The sequence below is a fragment of the Euleptes europaea genome, chromosome 5, assembly GCF_029931775.1.
Source record: "Euleptes europaea isolate rEulEur1 chromosome 5, rEulEur1.hap1, whole genome shotgun sequence".
Lineage (NCBI taxonomy): Eukaryota > Metazoa > Chordata > Lepidosauria > Squamata > Sphaerodactylidae > Euleptes > Euleptes europaea.
This window is the reverse complement of record NC_079316.1, coordinates 95455867-95474181: the sequence shown is the minus strand read 5'-3', so window position 1 is coordinate 95474181 and position 18315 is coordinate 95455867.

Below are 18315 nucleotides of genomic sequence, written 5' to 3'. Positions count from 1 at the left end.
GTCCAGGATCCCTGGCCAGTCTGGCCTGGAGGGAAATTGCTTCCTGACCCCAAAGTGTCGATTGTCCTTACTCTAGACAAGTAAGAAAGGGCTACGAGAGCCAAGCACTGAAGCAACCCTTCCTGCCCTCCCTCTTATGATTTGCCTAAGTTCACAGAATCAGCATTGCTGTCAGATGACTATCTAGCCTCTGCTTAAAAACCTCCAAAGAAGGAGAGCCCACCACCTCCCGAGGAAGTCTGTTCCACTGAAGAACTGTTCTAACTCTTAGGAAGTTCTTTCTAATGTTCAGCCGAAACCTCTTTTGATTTAATTTCAACCTGTTGGTTCTGGTCTGACCTTCTGGGGCAACAGAAAGCAACTCCACCCTATCCTCTAAATAGCATTCAAGTACTTGAAGATCATTATCATATCACCTCTCAGTCGTCTCCTCTCCAGGCTAAACATACCCAGCTCCTTCAACCTTTCCTTATAGGACTTGGTCTCCAGACCCCTCACCATCTTAGTTGCCCTCCTCTGGACACGTTACAGCTTGTCTGCATCCTTCTTAAACGGTGGTGCCTAAAACTGGACACAGCACTCTAGCTAAAGTCTAACCAGAGCTGAGTAAAGTGACACCATCACTTCACGTGACCTGGACACTATACTTCTGTTGATACAGCCCAAAATCACATTTGCCTTTTTACCTACAGCATCACACTGCTGACTCATGTTCAGAGTATGGTCGTCTAAGACTAGAGCGGTGCAAAGAAAAAAAAATCGGTAAAATTCGGGTTTGGGTTTGTTGGGCCTGATTTTTTCAGGAACCCCCAAATAAGCCGAATTTCCATACTGGTAAACATGGGAATTCGGCTTTTTTTGGGTTTCCCAAAAAAAATTCAGCCCATTAAAGCCTATGGGGACTTTTTGCGGCTTTTTGCGGCTCCCCGGGGGGGGGGGGGCATTTTCACAGGTAGAGGTCCCAAATTTTCAGGGTAGCTTGAAGGACTCTTCTTGCAAGAACCCCCAAGTTTGGTGAAGATTGGGACAGGGGTTATGGGGTGTGGAATAGGTCACCCCCTCTATAGAGAAGCAATGCAGTCTCACTTTGCATTGCTTCTGAATGGAGGAAGGGGGGCGACCTCTGTCCCAATCTTCACCAAACTTGGGAGTTGTTGCAAGGAGAGTCCTTTCAAGCTACCCTGAAAAATTGGGACCTCTACCTGCAAAAATGCCCCACAGGAGCTTTGCAAACATCCCCATAGACTTTCCCATAGCTTTGCATGGGCCCAGGCAAATAAAAATAGCCCATTGAAAACTATGGGAGGACAGGTCTAAGTTCCAGCGTTAAAGCAGAGATGAGCACACAGGCCAATGCCTCCCTCCTGAACAACTCATGCAAGCCCTACATAACCACCAGACACCAACCTATCAGCACAACAAACCACATAGAGAAGTCTAATGGAGCTGAAACTCTTGACAAAAACCCTGAAACACAACACACCACAACAAAATCACAAGGGGGCCCTTTTGCCATCCCATACAAAACCTACACTATATGCAGGGTGGAGGCCAGGCACAGCACCCAGGCATGCTCTGGCGGCACATGCCCCACAATACCCATGGAATGTCTGGAAAGGGAAAAACCAAGAATAAGATTTAAAGTACTGAAGGATGACCAAAAAAAAAGAGGCTGATTAGCACTACCAAATCTTAAATTGTATTACCACGCTGTGTGTTTAACATGGATAACAGACTGGATTAAACAACAAAAGAACAGAAATATTACATTAGAAAGAGCTGACTTACAACAGGGTTTCCATAAAGTGTTATGGAGCTCAAAATCCCACCTTCAATCAAGAAAACTATTAGAAGATTGCGATATTAAACCAGCACTTCTGAAAGTTTGGAATAATTACAAAAAAAGAATAAGTCATTCTCCGCCATCAATTATGTCCCCAATGGAAGCATACTTAGACGATGCTGTACCAAACGTGCCTTATGTAACCTATCAAGAATTGATGAATTCCGAAGGGGAGATTAAAAGCTTTGAAGCTCTTCACAAGGAACATAAGAACATAAACTGGTTGACATATCTTCAATTAAAATCTTGTCTTAAACAGGACAGTTTAAAAACTGGAGTTATGAGAGACTCAACAGAGTTTGAAACAGTCATAGCCAAGAACGATCAACATCTTTTAAGGAAAATTTATAAGCTGTTATTGAAATATGACTCAGAAACCAAACAGGTCAAAGTTAATATGATAAAATAGATGCAGAATTTTGGCGAAATGATAACCATGGAAACATGAGAAAAACAATATACTCAAGAACTAAAATACACTGCAACTCAAGAAGTAAAAGAAAATTGATACAAGATGTATTATAAATGGTATATCACCCCCAACGTGATCTCTCATATGCAACAAGTGAATAAGAAAGAGGGGGCATGTTGGAAATGTCGAGAAACAGATGGTTCTTTCTTTCATGTTTGGTGGATATGCCTGAAATTACAAATATATTGGAAAAGGATTCGTGGTGAGATACAGGCAATGCTTAATCTAAAACTCAGCCTGGATCCAAATTTGTTTTTTTAATTGAGCATAGTACCATCAGATTTACCAGCAAAATATAAAGACTTGCTTAAATATGCCACAACAGCTGCGAGAGTCATTCTTGCAAGGAGATGGAAACAAATGACTTTACCAGAAATAGACAAATGGAAAGAAAAGATGTTGGAATATGCAAATATGGCTAAAATGACTTACTTGATGAATTTAGATGATACGCAACATGTCGAGCAATTTAACGAGAAATGGTTACCATGGTATATGTATATGTCTTCAAATATTTAATTTTAGCTCAATCTCTCTCCTTTTTATGTGAGTAGATGTTTTCTTCATGTATAATGTACTTGGTTTACCCTAATGATGATTACCTTTAGAGAAATTGACCATGGTTTATCTTTAATGCTATTTTATTTCCTACTCTCTTTTTTCTCATGTGAGTGGCTGTCAAGAATATATCTTGAATAGAATAGAAACCAATATTTTGAATCATTGGTAGCAAGCCCAATCTCTGTATTACGTGTGTATACTATTGATTGAGATAATATCGTCTATCGCAAACGGATGCAAAAATTCCTCCGTTCCCCTTTTTCCCCTTCTGTATTCCTTAAAACACAATAAAAACTTTAAAAAAAACCCCATGTCCAGCCACATGATGCCAGGTAACTGGAGGTTTGGGGGCACTGCTGTCAGCCCAGATGTGACGCCAACCAAGCCAATCTGACGCACAGGGCCAATCCCGACGACAACAACCAGGCATGCCACAAAGATACACATACCCGCATTTTTCCCAAGGAAGGAAGGCCTCAGACAGTGAGAGGTAGAGGGTTTGTTATGCACCCAGATCCTCCTGTCTCTGCAGTTCCGCACAGCATCACACAGCTCACCAGGTGGAAACTGGTGCTGCAGCTGCCTTTCATCGTCACTGGCTCTCCTCTTCCCACCTCCCACCTCTGCAAAGAAGAAAGTTACAGGGTACACACTTGAAGAGCTTCAATATTCTGCTAGCCACTCTGTGGGTTTCTGCTGTGTAACGCATGTTTAAAATGCTGCCCCCTATCCTACTGCATCCCTTTCATCTCTGAAGAGACAAGGAACAGTCTTGTTGCAGCTGCATCAGTCTCAGCAGCATGCAAATTTGGTGTGGGTTGCATATCCAAGAGGCTGAGTGAGTGTGCCAAGAACCTCCTTCAACATTCTCCTGTGTCGCATGGCCATGAATGGTCAATGGTGGCCTCAGTGTGCTTGCTGGTGTGTTCCAGGTGACATTAGGGGTTGGGGAGAGGAGAGCCAATCTGACCTACCACTTCTTTCTAATGATGATGACTTTTTATGCCTGGAAGAGTGTTTCACCCAAACTTCCCAAGACAGGGCCTGAGGAGATGCAGGCACAAGCATGTGCTCACCTCAGTCATCCTCAAAGTCCAGAGCTGGGAAGCCAAACAGAGGCAAGTTGATCTTGATGAAGACCAACTGCTCTGCATGCCAGGGTGCCAGGCATGGGTGATGTGGGCAGAGCGTGTCGCCCAAATGGGAACAAAGCCACTCACTCTGGATGTTTGTCGGAAAGCAAGAGAGGAGCCTCTGGGCCACTAGAGAGTGGTCCAGCTAGACCAACTCCTTCATGGCCCAGTAGCTCAGCAGACTCATGGACTGTGACTAGTAGGGCTCTGCAAGGTACTCCCTCACCATCACAGTCACCGAGTCCTGTCTAGAGCGCCTCTTCGTCCCAGAGGGGCCAAGTGCCCGACTGATGAGCTCCATCTCCATCCTCATCTCGGTGGTTGCCCCGGGGGGGGGGGCACAGCAGGTTGGGGGAGGTGGGGGACAAGCAGGAGAAAAGTTGCTTGGGCCACCGCCTCCCCCTCCCCTGGCAAGGTCCCCCTTTCAGCTTGCATTTACTGCTCACGCTGGGAGAGCTCGTCTCTCCAGTGCTGCGGCTGGTCTGCCCGCTCCAGTCTGAGCTCATTGAAATGAATGAGCTTGGAATGGAGCACTCTCCTTAGGATTGTGCTGTAAGTGACCCTTCAGCAACCATGCAGAAACCAAAATGATCTGTTCCACCTAAGTGCTAATGCACTTTTTTTTTTACCATTTGAAGTGATGCTGTGTGTGTGGAGGGGAAGTTGTGGTAGCCAGGGGAGTGGCATCCTCCCACAGATAAGCCACATGGATAAAATAACATCGGACTCTGTGTGACTGTGCTGAAAGGCTTCACAGTGGTGATGCCCGTGCGGTGGCTAAATGTTTTCTGTTGGTGCTCATTTGGTCTGCTGTTAAGAAGGGTTTTTGTCACAAAGTCAGACGTTACTCTTAGCACATCTGAACTGGGTCTTAAACCGACACTGGAAGAGCAGCATGTGGGCTTTTAAAAATGGTTGTGAAAGACTATGTTACCTTTTAGGATGTTGCTGGAAATCACAGGACCACTCCCCCATGGTGTTTGATACGGTAAACATATTGAAGCCATTCTGGGGAAAAAAAAAAAAAAGAATGGCCCAAGCCAATCTGTGGGAAAAAAATCAGCACAGAGGGTTGCTCAGATTATCTGGAAGGATTTGTTTGGATAATTTGAATACCAACCTTATAAGGTCAGCATAACTGTTTTTGAAGTAATTAAAGTTAATTACAGAACAGTTTTTGTTACAGAATTTTTCCAATATCTTCAGGTGAGGGCAAAATTTCTTTCTGTTCAAGTCTCTTCATCTGTTATAACCTTCCTGTAGCATAGAAATTCAGCCCCAGGCACTGTTTGTGAGAAGAAAGCTTCCTTAAATCTGTTTTGTTCTCTCACACATTGGAGAAAAATCATCATTTTTTTTGTTTTTTGAACATTAAGTTTCCTAGACCTACACAGACTGTTTTTTGACACCACTAGCACTTAAGCTGAGTATTTTTGACATGACAATAATAACTTTGTTTTGTCTAGAGATGAACAAATAAATTGGTATAAACCATAACTTTGTCTTCCAAAGCCTGAGAACTTTCTGTCTATGAAACATTCCAACACAGAGTATTTTAATGTATTTATAACCCACATTTTTGGTTGTTATAAACCACCAATGCAGCTAATAAAATAATTCCAAGATCCAATTTACGCTAATACAAAGTAAAGCCACAGCTATTAAAACCATTAAGCAAAGATTAAAAAACAAAACGACCCCCCCAAATACATAAATACAATAAAGTGTTGCTCTGCTCTTAAATTAACTTAAAAGCCATCAGGAATTTCAAAAAGTTTTCAGTGGTCTGGGTGGCCTATAAGGATATTGCTTGTATATCCAGTAGGGAGGGAGTTGATGATTAGAACTAACGTTTTTGATATTGAATATACCCATGATGGGTAGCCCATTCCTGAAGGTGGGGGTACCTGCGCCACGGCCATGGACAGCACAGCAAGGCACAGCTGAGCCACTTCCTAAGAGGTTTGCCATAATGCAGCCAGCTCAGCAAATTCAGCATGTTAAACAAAATAACAGTGAAGTGGACGTCGGCGTGGGTGTGCCGGTGCTGAGGGGGCAGAGCTGGGGACCAGGCTGCCATGCAGGCATGCAGCTACTGGGAGGCCTCAGGGAGGCTGCAGCAGGTAGGGGTGGGGAGGGGGCAGGACTAGGCAAAGCATCTTGTGGGACAGCCACTGCCCCCACACCTCCCAGTGTTACAAGGAGGACACTGGAGGCTGGGAGAGGGGTGAGACCAGGCAAAAGAGGACAGAAGACAGCCCCATCTGGCACCAAAGAAGTATAGCAGAGGCCAGGAGAGTGGTGGGAGAGAGCTGGGGTCAGATGGGTTCCCCCAGCCACACAGCAGGCAACTGTGTCCAACACCAATAACCCCACATGCTGCAGCAGCCATGGGGGGGGGGAGATGAGTCCACAACCACAACCATTTGCCGGTCCCAATCCCCCATCCTGTGCTGTGGGTGCGACCCCCCAAAATCCTTGATGCCCCAAAATGTCAGATGGCAATGTGGGCTGAGTGGTGACAGGGGGAAACAGGGAGGGCTGGAGCTATGGGGGTGCGGGAGAGAGACCAACCAGGGCTTACCCTGAGAGGTGTACCCAAGCCACTCACAACGGCTCTCCATGCCCTGATGATGGGGAGGTGGGTCCCCCTAGCTCAGAAGGCACTGAGTGGGTTGCTGGGGATGGGCAGCCCACTGGCAGGGGCGACTATTCTCCCAGGGTAACACTTGGTGCCCCCATTCCATTCCAGGTGGCCACCCTCTTGATTGGTGGATGCCCCTCATTCTGTGCCACAGCCCCTCCCAAACTTTGGATGCATGGGCTTCCCCAATATGAGACCCCACCCTCCTGGGGCTCTGGCCACCTCTAGGTCCTTTGGGAAGTGTCCCCAATATGAGACCCCACCCTCCTGGGGCTCTGGCCGCCTCTAGGTCCTTTGGGAAGTGTCCCACAGTGATGATGATGAGGTCGGGTAGCCAACCTCCAGGCGGTAGCTGGAGATCTCCTGGGTTTACAACTGATCTCCAACTGCAAGTGATCGGTTCCCCTGGGGGAAATGAGTCCACGACCACAACCATTTGCCGGTCCCAATCCCCCATCCTGTGCTGCATGTGTTGCTCTCAAATTTACAAAGTATGAGCCAAGGGTAGACAAATTATCAGCATGCACACAACAGCAAAAATCACATTAATTGTTCAAAAAATTTGACGATGTCTTCAAAGATGTCACAAAAATGGTGAATTACATCATGGCTCGTGCTCTGAATTGTCGACAGTTTCCAGCACTTCTTGAGGAGGTTCAGGCACAGTATAATTGTTTACTTATGTACAATAATGTCCGGTGGCTGAGCAGAGGAAGAGTCCTGGAGAGATGCATGCCAAATGCAAACTTTTACCTTTCAATAAAAAGTTGTTTGTATCATTGAAAGCTCTGTTATTGTGTTTTTCTTTTAATGCAAAATATGTGAATGTATGAGTTGTTTTTTCTAAACTAAAACTTCAGTATTCAGGTTAAATTGCCGTATTGGCATTTGGCTATAAATAAGTGGGTTTTGGGTTGCAGTTTGGGCACTCAGTCTCTAAAAGGCTTGACATCACTGCTATAAAGGAAGCCATGGCCTTCAGTTTGCAGGACTTGAGCAAGGCTGTTAACAATAGGATGTTTTGGAAGACGTTGATTCATAGGGTTGCCATGAGTTGGAAGTAACTTGACGGCACTTAACATACACAAAGATTCTTAGCACATCCCAATGCCAAGACTCTTCATCTCCATTTTCCTATGGTTTGAAATAAATCCTTTCACAAAAAAAGTAAACCTTTAGGGAGACAATGACAGCATATGTCACTATCAATTTTTTGTTCTTAAAATGTTTGACTTCATTAGATAGATCCCATGGCTGGAAAATTTTAGGTTTATACCGCCCCCCCCCCCTCCAGCAGAGAAAATACATTGTATGTTGTTTAGCAAAGAAAATCTATGGCAAGAGAACTTTTGAAAACTTCTTTGAGTGAGGTTTTCTATTAATTATGTATGCAGCATTTGGGAATAAAGAAGCAAAACAGAGCGCCCCACAAAAACTTTTTTTTAAAAATCCACAAAACATTGTGTACTGGTTTGAGCAGAAAAAAAGAAACCATATTTCCAAAAATGATATTTTGAAATCTCCATGGGGATAATCAGTGGGAAAATATTTAGTATCACAAAGGAGTTCATGGTAAATATACAACTTTCTGATGTATATAAATGGGAGCAATCCCTTTGTAGCAGTTGACTTCAAGGGTGGTTTTTTATTGTTTTGAAGAACAGTATTTCAAGGTAAAGAATTACAGCAATAAAATTATTGATAAGATTATTGACATCTGGAAAAGACACTGAAACTAACTGACACTGACACCACTAACAAAGTCATTATGGTATAAACCTTGGAGGGCTACAGCCTTCAATCAGAGGCAGTAGATGCATCCAATGAAGCAGGCACTAACCCATGAAAGTTGATTCTGCAGTCCATTTGTTGGGGCCACATTTTTTGATCTTTGTAGATCTTGCACATTTTCTGGTGCTGGGCTAGATAGAACATTGTTACAATCCCTAATAAATTTTTAATGTAGAGTATTGAAGAGAAAGAGTTGTAGTTCAAAATATTTGAGTTATTAGAGGGAGAAGGGGGCTCTCTTGGCTTGTGGCAATGAGGCTGGGTGGCAATCATGCCTCATAATATTTTTCCCTTCTCAAGCTGTGTAGGTTCTGCAGCTATACCTTTTCTTTTAGGAATTAGTCTGCACTGTTTTTTCCCCCTGTAAACCTTCCTACTGCAATGTGCTTTAGATGGGGTTGTCCATGAAGAGTGTTCAGAGTCTTCAGCAAGTGCAGAATGTGGCAGCTCATCTCTTTATTGAAGTATGCCATGTGCTCTGCAAGCAGTTTCTGAATAGGAGAATGCAAATGGGAACGCCTGTTCCTGACAGGTATACCGTGTCTTCACGGTACCCAGGATGTTGTACATCTTTGTTGAAGGGGTAGAGCCTCTCAGGTTGCTGTGTTATGGCCTGGTCCATGGCAGCGTACATGACATATTGGGATTCTCTGGCTCCCACTGTGGTGGGGTGGCTTTACCACCCCATAAGTGGGAGGGTACTTTCTCCCAGACTTTCCCAGTCAGCTCACAGCATAGTCAGGATAGTGTGCCACTACCCCAGGTACAATCAGTCCCTCTTTCTCATGGTATTGCTTAAGGGTGACGCCACAGGGGTCCCTTTCTTTAGCATGCTGTGTGGCAGGGCGGTTGGGTAAGGAAAACATTGAATTTCTACAAAGCACAAACTCAGGGTAACTACAAGGTCTAGGTACACTAAGCAAAATAAAGAAAAGTTACTAACTATGTACTTATAATCCATGGAACATATGGTATTTGATGGTTGCATGGTGCCCCCCAGCACACCAGCAAGTATCCTCTAGCATCATTCTCCTCTATCATCCCTCATCGCAAACACACACATGAGCAGGCGAGCTGCTCTCTGCAACCAAAACCTGCCAACCAGAGGTGGACCCAAACAAAAGAATAGCTCCTCTTTTCAGACCCCTCCCCACATGGACTCCCAGGGCCTTAGCCAATCTGGGTGCCAGGTCCTGGGCTCAAGCCTACCAGAACATGTACCCTTCAATCAAGAGGTGTTAACACATCAAAGAGCTAGTGTCTTTTCCCTTTAGGCTGTAAACGATGATCTCTATCTGGAAGAATACATTTTCCCATACTCTGCTTGTCAGAGACACCATTCCACCATTCCATCTCCATAATTGTCACAGCATATGTAATGTTTTTCCTGCCAGGTGTTGAGCTCCTGTGGCTTCACTGTTCTTTGGATAGGAGGATCCTGTGCTTTGAAGAAACATGTTCTCACTCTCTTGCTCTGGGATGGGGCCCCGTGTAGGCAGTGGAGAGCTTTGCCTCCTTTGGGCCACCTTGGCCCAGGCCTTCTGCCGTCACCATTCCTGCAGAGTGAGTGGGTCCCCTGGGGGGCTATGTGCCTGGGTTCATGTCCTGCCCAGCAGAGGCCTGCTGACTATTTCAGGGGCTGATGGCAAGGCCTCCCTTGCAGGCTCAGGCTGGATGGTCTCTGGTGCTGCTGGACCATTGTTTGCAGGCTCCTCAGTGGCATCAGGCTTTCCCTGATGGTCATCCTCGTCCATCAGCCTTGACTCCTTGGGGATTTTTAACACTCTAAATAAAACTATTGTTTTCTCTTAACATAAACAGGGTTTATTTAGAAGCATAACAGTGTAACAATTTGTGTATGATTCATAAGCAAAATGATTTCAGATAGAAGAAGAGTTGGTTTTTATATGCCAATTTTCTCTACCATTTAAGGAGAATCAAACTGACTTACAATCTCCTTTCCTTCCTCTCCCCACAACCTTCCTCTACCTTGTGAGGTAGGTGAGGTTGAGAGAGCTCTAAGAGAACTGTGACTTGCCCAAGGTCACCTAGCTGGCTTCATGTGTAAGAGTGGGGAAACCAACCCGGTTCACCAGATTACAGTCCGCCTCTCTTAGCCACTACACCATGCTGGCTCTTGATACAGTTCTCCTCCTTTCTCTATAGTCCCTTAAACAGACCTAGCCACAAAGGCTTATTGTCTCACTTATATAAATTTTAATAAGGTGCACATGTAGATTAAAAGCATAAATTCCTAGTAAAGGCAAAAACTTAAACATTCAGTATATACAAACATAAACAACTGCGATGTACAATCTTTCTTTGACCAATATGAGATCCCAAAAGAACCAGAGGCGTTTCGGCCTGGATAGGCCTTCCTCAGTGGTCAATATAAACTTATAACTTATCACACATCCTAATATTATAATCATAACATAATGGGCAGTAAGAAATATCTAAAAGCCCTTCTAGTACAGTGAAGCTCCCTGTGAATTTCTTTATTTCTTATACGTGAAAACCTGGCTTCACTGTTTCACCTTCTGGTGTATGATGGGTTCTTAAGGATGTGGATGCATCAAGCAGTGTATTCGGTCAAAATGGGAGGGTTCTCACTTACCACTTAGTAGGGTTGCCAACCTCCAGGTACTAGCTGGAGATCTCCTGGGATTACAACTGTTCTCCAACTGAGATCAGTTCATCTGGAGAAAATGGCTGCTTTGGAAGGTGGACTCTATGGCATTATATCCCATTGAAGTCCCTCCCTTCCCCAAACCCTGCTCTCCTAAGGCTCCACCCCAAAAATCTCCAGGTATATCCCAATTTAGAGCTGGAAACTCGACCACTTAGGCTAATAACATCCACAAATCTTAATTTCCTAACTTGCCACTTAGGCTAGTAAGTTTCACAAAGATCATAGATTTCTTTCACAGGACTTCACTCGTCACCCACTCAGCTCTCTTCTGCTCACACACACTGAACTCTCTCTCCACAAGCCAGTGTGCCCTCTAGAGTACAGCTGCCATCTAATCATAACACACTTCAACCACCCATCCAATCCCCCTCTTTCTTAGTCTTGAGGCCTACATTTTAATCCACAGCACTGTACCTATAAAACACCACATTAAATCACAGAAATAAAGCACACATAGCGAAACACCGCAGCATATCTTGCCCACCTGCCCCTCATCCCACAACACTCACCTTCCGTAAAACTGCATTGCTCCTGTTTGTTTATTTCAGCTGCTTGCGGAAACAGGCAAGATCAGTTCTCACAGTATATACTCATAAATACATGCTGGCTGCTTTATGATAAGGTGCCAGAAAGACGTCCTCAAAGGAGTTGACCTAATTAATTCTGAATATATGAAATTTCATACTGGAGCCTAAAGATTCAAAGGCAATACACAACTGCCTTTTGCCTCTCTCATGGTGCTGTTTGATCGTCATGATTTGCCTTCTGTTATTTCAGTCAGGGCTCAGTGGGAGTTGACCAAAGGATTCTACCAGATCAGCATAGAGACAGCTATTTCCCTACTGCTTTAATGTTTCTGTGTAGGTCCAAGGCAAAACAAAAGGGGGGGGGAATTATTATTGAGGATGGAAAGAAGATTGTTGGGGGATTTGGGGTAGAACTGGGATAAGCAACTCTTCCTCTTAACTTTTGGTAACAGCTGGAGGGGAGAGAAGGGGCAGGATGGTTGGATATTTTGGCATGAAAAGAAAACAAATCACTGCTCATGTCTCCAGAGATTCATTCCTATTAATCATCAGTACAGGGTGATGAAAGACTGTGAATTCTGTTATATGTTTTGTGAGGCCACCATATGCATAGTTGCACAGTTCCTTTGTAATTGTAGGTCTTGGTGTGATGATATTCTAACCAAAAGAAAAAAGTAGTGTGCCACATCTAAATAAATAATGGACCTCTTTAATGTAAACACTTGCCTTGAAGTATTTTAATACTCTTCTATGAAGCCAAACTAAAGGGGAAATTTCTTTGGCACAATGTAGCAAAAAAAAAAAAAAAAAAAAAAAAAAAAAAACCCTGGACACAATTTATCTAATGAATGCAACTAATGAGAAGGCCCATAAATAATATTGTGCCCGCAAAGGTTTAGTTCAGAAGGTCTTTAAGCAAAGTAGTAATTAATTACTATGGAGGAATTAAGCACATGTTTAAATTTAGGAATGTGCTTAAATGTTTAGAAGCACAGTGATCTTGATGAATGAATAATCACCACCAAAATCAATGAAACTTTTGCAGGCACAAAAATATTCTTGCAGAGTGGTGATTTATGTATTAAGCATATAAATTCTTTGAGCAGTGTAAATTTTTAATCTAGGCAATCTATTACCCTGCTTTTCTCCCTGATAGGGACCTCAAGTGGCTTACTACAATTTGTAAGTATAATTTAAATGAAGAATTAAAATCAAATAAAGTACAACTTTATATAAATTTTTATTTGAATTGTGTTTGGGCACCAACGCTGCTGCAGGCAGGCCAACTCTGGACTCTGCCACCAAGTGGGGTGAGGCTCAGGGGAGCTCAGACCTCACCGGGAGGGCTGCCTGGGTGACGGCAGGGATGGGCAGGCCTCAGAGCCCTCCCAACGCTGGTCAGCACCCGAAGGCCCAGGGCCCACTGATCAGCTGATCAGCGGGCAGGGAACCATCGGCAAGTGGGAAGCCACCACCACCAAGGAGGAGGAGGAGCCAGGGGACCTGGGTGCAGCCCCCCCCCACTTCCCTGAACCCCGGAAGTCTGGTAGGAGGACAGGGGAGGGGCGGGGGCAGCGCCAGTAGCAGCACTTACCTCCACTCTCAACCTTGCTGCATGGGGCGAACACCGCCCCCGCCCCCTCACAGCAGGCAGTCTACCAGAGACACAGGCTGCCAATCTGGGAAGAGGACCAGTGCAATGCCAGCACACAGCCAGGGTAACACTGGTTAGCCGAGAGGGATGGGCAGAGGAGCAACCAAGGAGAACAACTCACAAGGAGCCTCAGAACAGGAGGTAGCGCCAGGCCCCGCCCTCGAGTGCACCAGGAAGCCCAAGGTAATTGGGAAAATGGAAGCACCTGGGGGGAAAGGGGTGGAGGATGGAAAGGGACAGGTGGGGGAGATTAGGGAAAAGGGATAAATAGTGAAGGGAAGGGCCAGCCGAGGAGGATGCTGGACAAGAGTCTGGAGCCCAGAGAGCTATTGCTAGGCAAAAGTGCAGGGCAGAATAGATGCCAGGAGCGCTTATTCAACATCGCTGCCCAGGTCTGAGTCTGGCCCAACCATGACTGAGGGAGGGTTACAGGATGGAGGTAATGGGGGAAAGCCCAGAGGCAGGTGCTCAGGCGCACACATTGTTTTAAATGTTTTATACATACTCCATCTTAAATGCTTTTTAATGTCTTAAACATTTTAATGTTAAAATGTTTTGGTGTTTGCCGACTTGGGTAAAAAGGCAGCATAGAACAAACTGAAATAAATAAAATTTAAAAATTCAAATAAAGAGGACAAAACAACATCCTAGGCAGCTTCTGGATCTAGTGGTCTGGTTCATTCAGGGGCCATGGGCTGTGACTGAAGAGCCCTTTGGCTACTGCCCTTTAGCTCATGCCTCTAGTCACGCCTAGGCTTTTACCTGCAGACAGGAAGGAGAAAGAAAAGCTTAGCTTTAATATGATACGGCTGGCAGACTTGCTGTCAGGTGGCCCTTCTTGCAAAAGGTACCTCTGGCCAGACTCTTTCCTGTGGACAGGAAAGGAAAGAACTGAGGAAATCCTTCTGGGGAAACTCCATGTACGTAGCCTTGCACTGAAGAAGCAAAACAAAACAAACCACTGGTGGTTGAAAATGACCAGCCATTTGTATTTGTAAGCTGTTACCAATAAAACTCAGCTCTATAGGATTTTGCAAGATAAAAAGCAGAAATTAAAGCCTACCTAGATTATCTTTATTTGGTATTAACAGAAGTGTTTTCCAAAGAAGTACATTTCACACATATGTTTCTTGCAATTTGGAAACTGGGAGATAATGCGAAGATTTGAGAAAGGCACAATTTAACCCCAAAGCAATTGTTTATGTTCATTTCTTTCTCTTTCCCAATCATCTTTTTGTAACCATCTCAGGCAATTTGTGTGTTGAAGCATAAACTGTAATATAAAGGTTTTGATGTCATGAATTACATTTTTTTATAACTGGGAATTATAGAAAAGTGTAAATATGTCCTGAAGCTCTCAGAGATGCTATTAGTTTGCAACCTGTTTATTATTACTGTTCTTATTTAAATTGGAGTAAGAAAATGGATAAGCATCGATTAAGTAGGGTCTGTAATAAAGCTTGCACCAGACAAGATGTTAAACAGTTTAGATGGATGCTGTAGAGTTAATGTTTAATAGCATGCTAATTTAATTGCAATGAGTCCATACAGTCCTTGCCAGGTGGGCAAGTTGGAATCTATTTAAGTCACTGGAAAACCTGTTACTATTTGGAAATAAATGCCCAGGTGATGCTATTTCTGTGATGGTGACTGACAAATTAATTACAAGGGATCTCCTTTTAAAACAAACAAATATGTATTTCTTAATATAAAGGTATACAATGTCCAACACAGAATTATCTAGAGGAAAATCCATCTAAGGTTAATACAAGAAAGGGGAGGAAGAAATGCAACACAACAAGGCAAAGCTCTTATTGACTGGAGCAGGTCCTTTATAAAAAGGAGGTGGGTGGGTAGAGGCAATTATTCAGGGTTACACACATATCAACATTGTCAAATAGTACTCACTTGAAAAAAATCATACTTCTTTTCTAAGGCAATAAGAATAGTCTGTGAAAATGTAAGTCCAGAACCAGAAGTCATTTCAGCCTTCCTTCTTTACTCCACTTACTGGGCCACTGACTTAGAATCATAGAGTTGGAAAGGGCCATGCAGGCCATCTAGTCCAACCACCTGCTCAATGCAAGATCAGCCTAAAGCATCCCTGTAGAGGGAGACGTTGTTGTTTGTTTGTTTGAACTACCAATTCAATGCAAACCTTGCTCATTTACTCCTTTCTTCCTCAGCCCCTCCCTTCAGCCCAAGGCAGACCTATAACTGTACTGATAGCCTAGCTGGAGGATGGGGTGATGGAGATATCACTGCAGCCAATAGCAGTAAGAAACACTTATCACCTAAGGTAATGGTGTTACTTTTTACCCAGAATCCCAACATCTTGAGGTCCAGAAACCATCCCAGAAGCTGTACTTTCAGACTATTAAGTTTATTCAGAGGGTCTTAGGCCTGATGGCCTCCACCACGACCGTGGTTCCCTTTGCCCGGTTTCATATGAGTTATGGTTCTTGGCTAGCTTCAACCCTAGTGTGCACTTGGCCCACCATCATTTCTCGGTTCCGAGAAAGGTGGTCAAGACCTTAAATTGGTGGTTGGAGACTGACAGCTTAGACTGTGGAATCCCCTTGGGATATTGGTCACCCCAGTATACTCTTACCACTGATGCTTCCATGCTGGGTTGGGGGGCTCATTGTGGTTCTCAGAAGGTTCAGGGCCTCTGGGATAGGGAGGCCTCTTGCCTGCACATCAGTGTATTGGAGTTGCGTGCCATCAGATTGGCCCTTATCTCATTCTCAGATATGCTACGGGGCTCCAGGGTGTTGGTCCAAATGGACAATACTGTGGCCATGTTTTACCTCAACAAGCAGGAAGGCACGGGCTCCAGGGTGCTTTGCCAAGAGGCCATCATTTTATGCTGGGCAGCCTTAAATCAGGACATTTCTCTCAGGGCCATTCACATAGCAGGGATACGAAACACTTTGGAGGATCAACTCAGTCGTTCCGTCCAGACCAACCACGAATGGTCTATCAACAACAAGGTACTGGTCCCTATATTCCGGCTATGGGGGCACCCCCAGATAGATCTGTTTACAACATTCCAAAACAGGAAGGCTGAGCTGTTTTGCTCCCTGGAAGGATGGGACCCGCGTTCCCTGGGCAATGCCTTCCAGTTAAGTTGGAGGGGCCACCTTTTCTATGCATTCCCTTCTTTCCCCTTGCTTCAAAGGGTGTCGGGCAAGATAACTGCAGACAACACGGACTGTATTGTAATCGCACCTTTTTGGCCCAGACAAATCTGGTTCCTGGAACTACTACACAGATTGAAAGGGCTGTTCCTACATTTTCAGCAGCTGCTGGTCAGATGTGCATCATGATGTGGAGCGTCTACATCTCACAGCATGGCACATCAGACCTCAGAATTAAGCCTGTTGCAACAGGTGAAGGAGGTCATCCTCCAGGCTAGAAAGCCCTCCACCAGATATTCATATAAAAATAAATGGGACAGGTTTTTGAAGTGGCTGGAACCTAGGTCCTTATCCCCATTTTCCTGCCCTCTCCCTGTAGTCTTGGGCTACTTACTTGAGTTAACTCAAGGTGGCCTGGCTGTAGCATCAGTCAAGGTTCATCTGGCTGCTATTTTGTCATTCCATGACCCCATAGAGGGCTCATCCTTGTTCTCCAATACTGTGGTGAAGCGTTTTTTTGAATGTTTATCCCCCAAATTCCAGATTGGTCCCACAGTGGTCCCTCTCCTTGGTTTTGGCTCAGTTGCTAGGGCCCCCGTTTGAACCTTTGTTCTCATGTGACCGGGCTACTCTTTCACAAAGGGTCGCATTCCTAGCGGCAGTAACTTCCACTAGGAGAGTGAGTTGGCCGCACTGAGAATTGATCCACCATACCCTAAGTTCCTTAAAGAGAGGGTGGGGTTGCATCCTAGTTTAAGATTTTTTACCAAAGGTAGTGTCCCCTTTTAATCTAGCATAGGACGTCACATTGCCTGTATTTTTCCCTGAGCCTACATCAGAGGCAGAGAAGGCTCTTCATTCTTTAGATGTAAGAAGAGCCCTACTGTACTACATTGATAGGACAAAACACTTTAGGAAGGATAAGAGATTATTTGTTATGCGGGGCGTAAAAAGGGCAAGGCTGCATCCTCGCAAACCATCACTAGGTGGGTGGTGGCTGCGATTGTTTCTTCCTACAAGTCTGCAGGGAAGCGGTGCCCATTGGAAGTGAAAGCTCACTTGGTACATGCCAAGGGTGCTTCAGCTGCATTCCACAGGAAGATCCCATTAATGGAGATCTGTCGGGCAGTGGCTTGGTTCAGCGGGGACACCGTCATTCATCATTATGCGTTGGACCTGCAATCCAGAAAGGAGTCGGAGGTTGGTCGGGCAGTACTGCAGTCTTTGTTTCAGTAGATTTGCCACCCCTCCCAGTACCATGACCAGGCCGCCTCGGTTCTCCTCTGTCTTCCCAACTCCCTTCCTGTGTGAGCTCATATTCCCCAAGCCCCCGGTGCCTCCCAATAAAGATGATCTTGCTCCAGGAGGGATGTGGGTGCCCATGGAGGGGGAGCTTCTGCTGCCGCCTCCATGGCAGACAGCACTTGGTGGCTATACTCTTGGGAGGCTGAGGTTCAGCACCTGGCCAGCTCCCACAGTGGCTGCAGAGTGAGAAGGGGGGTTGAGAGGGCATGTCTCTGCGTTGCAGTGCTGGCAGCTCCCAGCCACCCTCACGGACATTTGCATGGAGGTGGTGCCATCCCCCTTGCTGCCCACCTGTGCGGACTACCCCTACTTCCCCCAGGTCTCAGGCCACCATGACATGTCGGTCTGCCATGGTCACACAGGCGGCTCCACTGCCACTCATCCCAGCCTCATGGGGTCTGGCCATTTTCTGAGCTTGGATGTCCCACACCAATGAAGCTGGGATGCCCGAGTCCTGCATGGGCATGGGAACAGCCATCTGTACAGATGCATCATTCCAGTGTCTTGCCCCAGTGGCAGGATACTTTTAGCCAGACCCAAGTCAAAAAAGGGG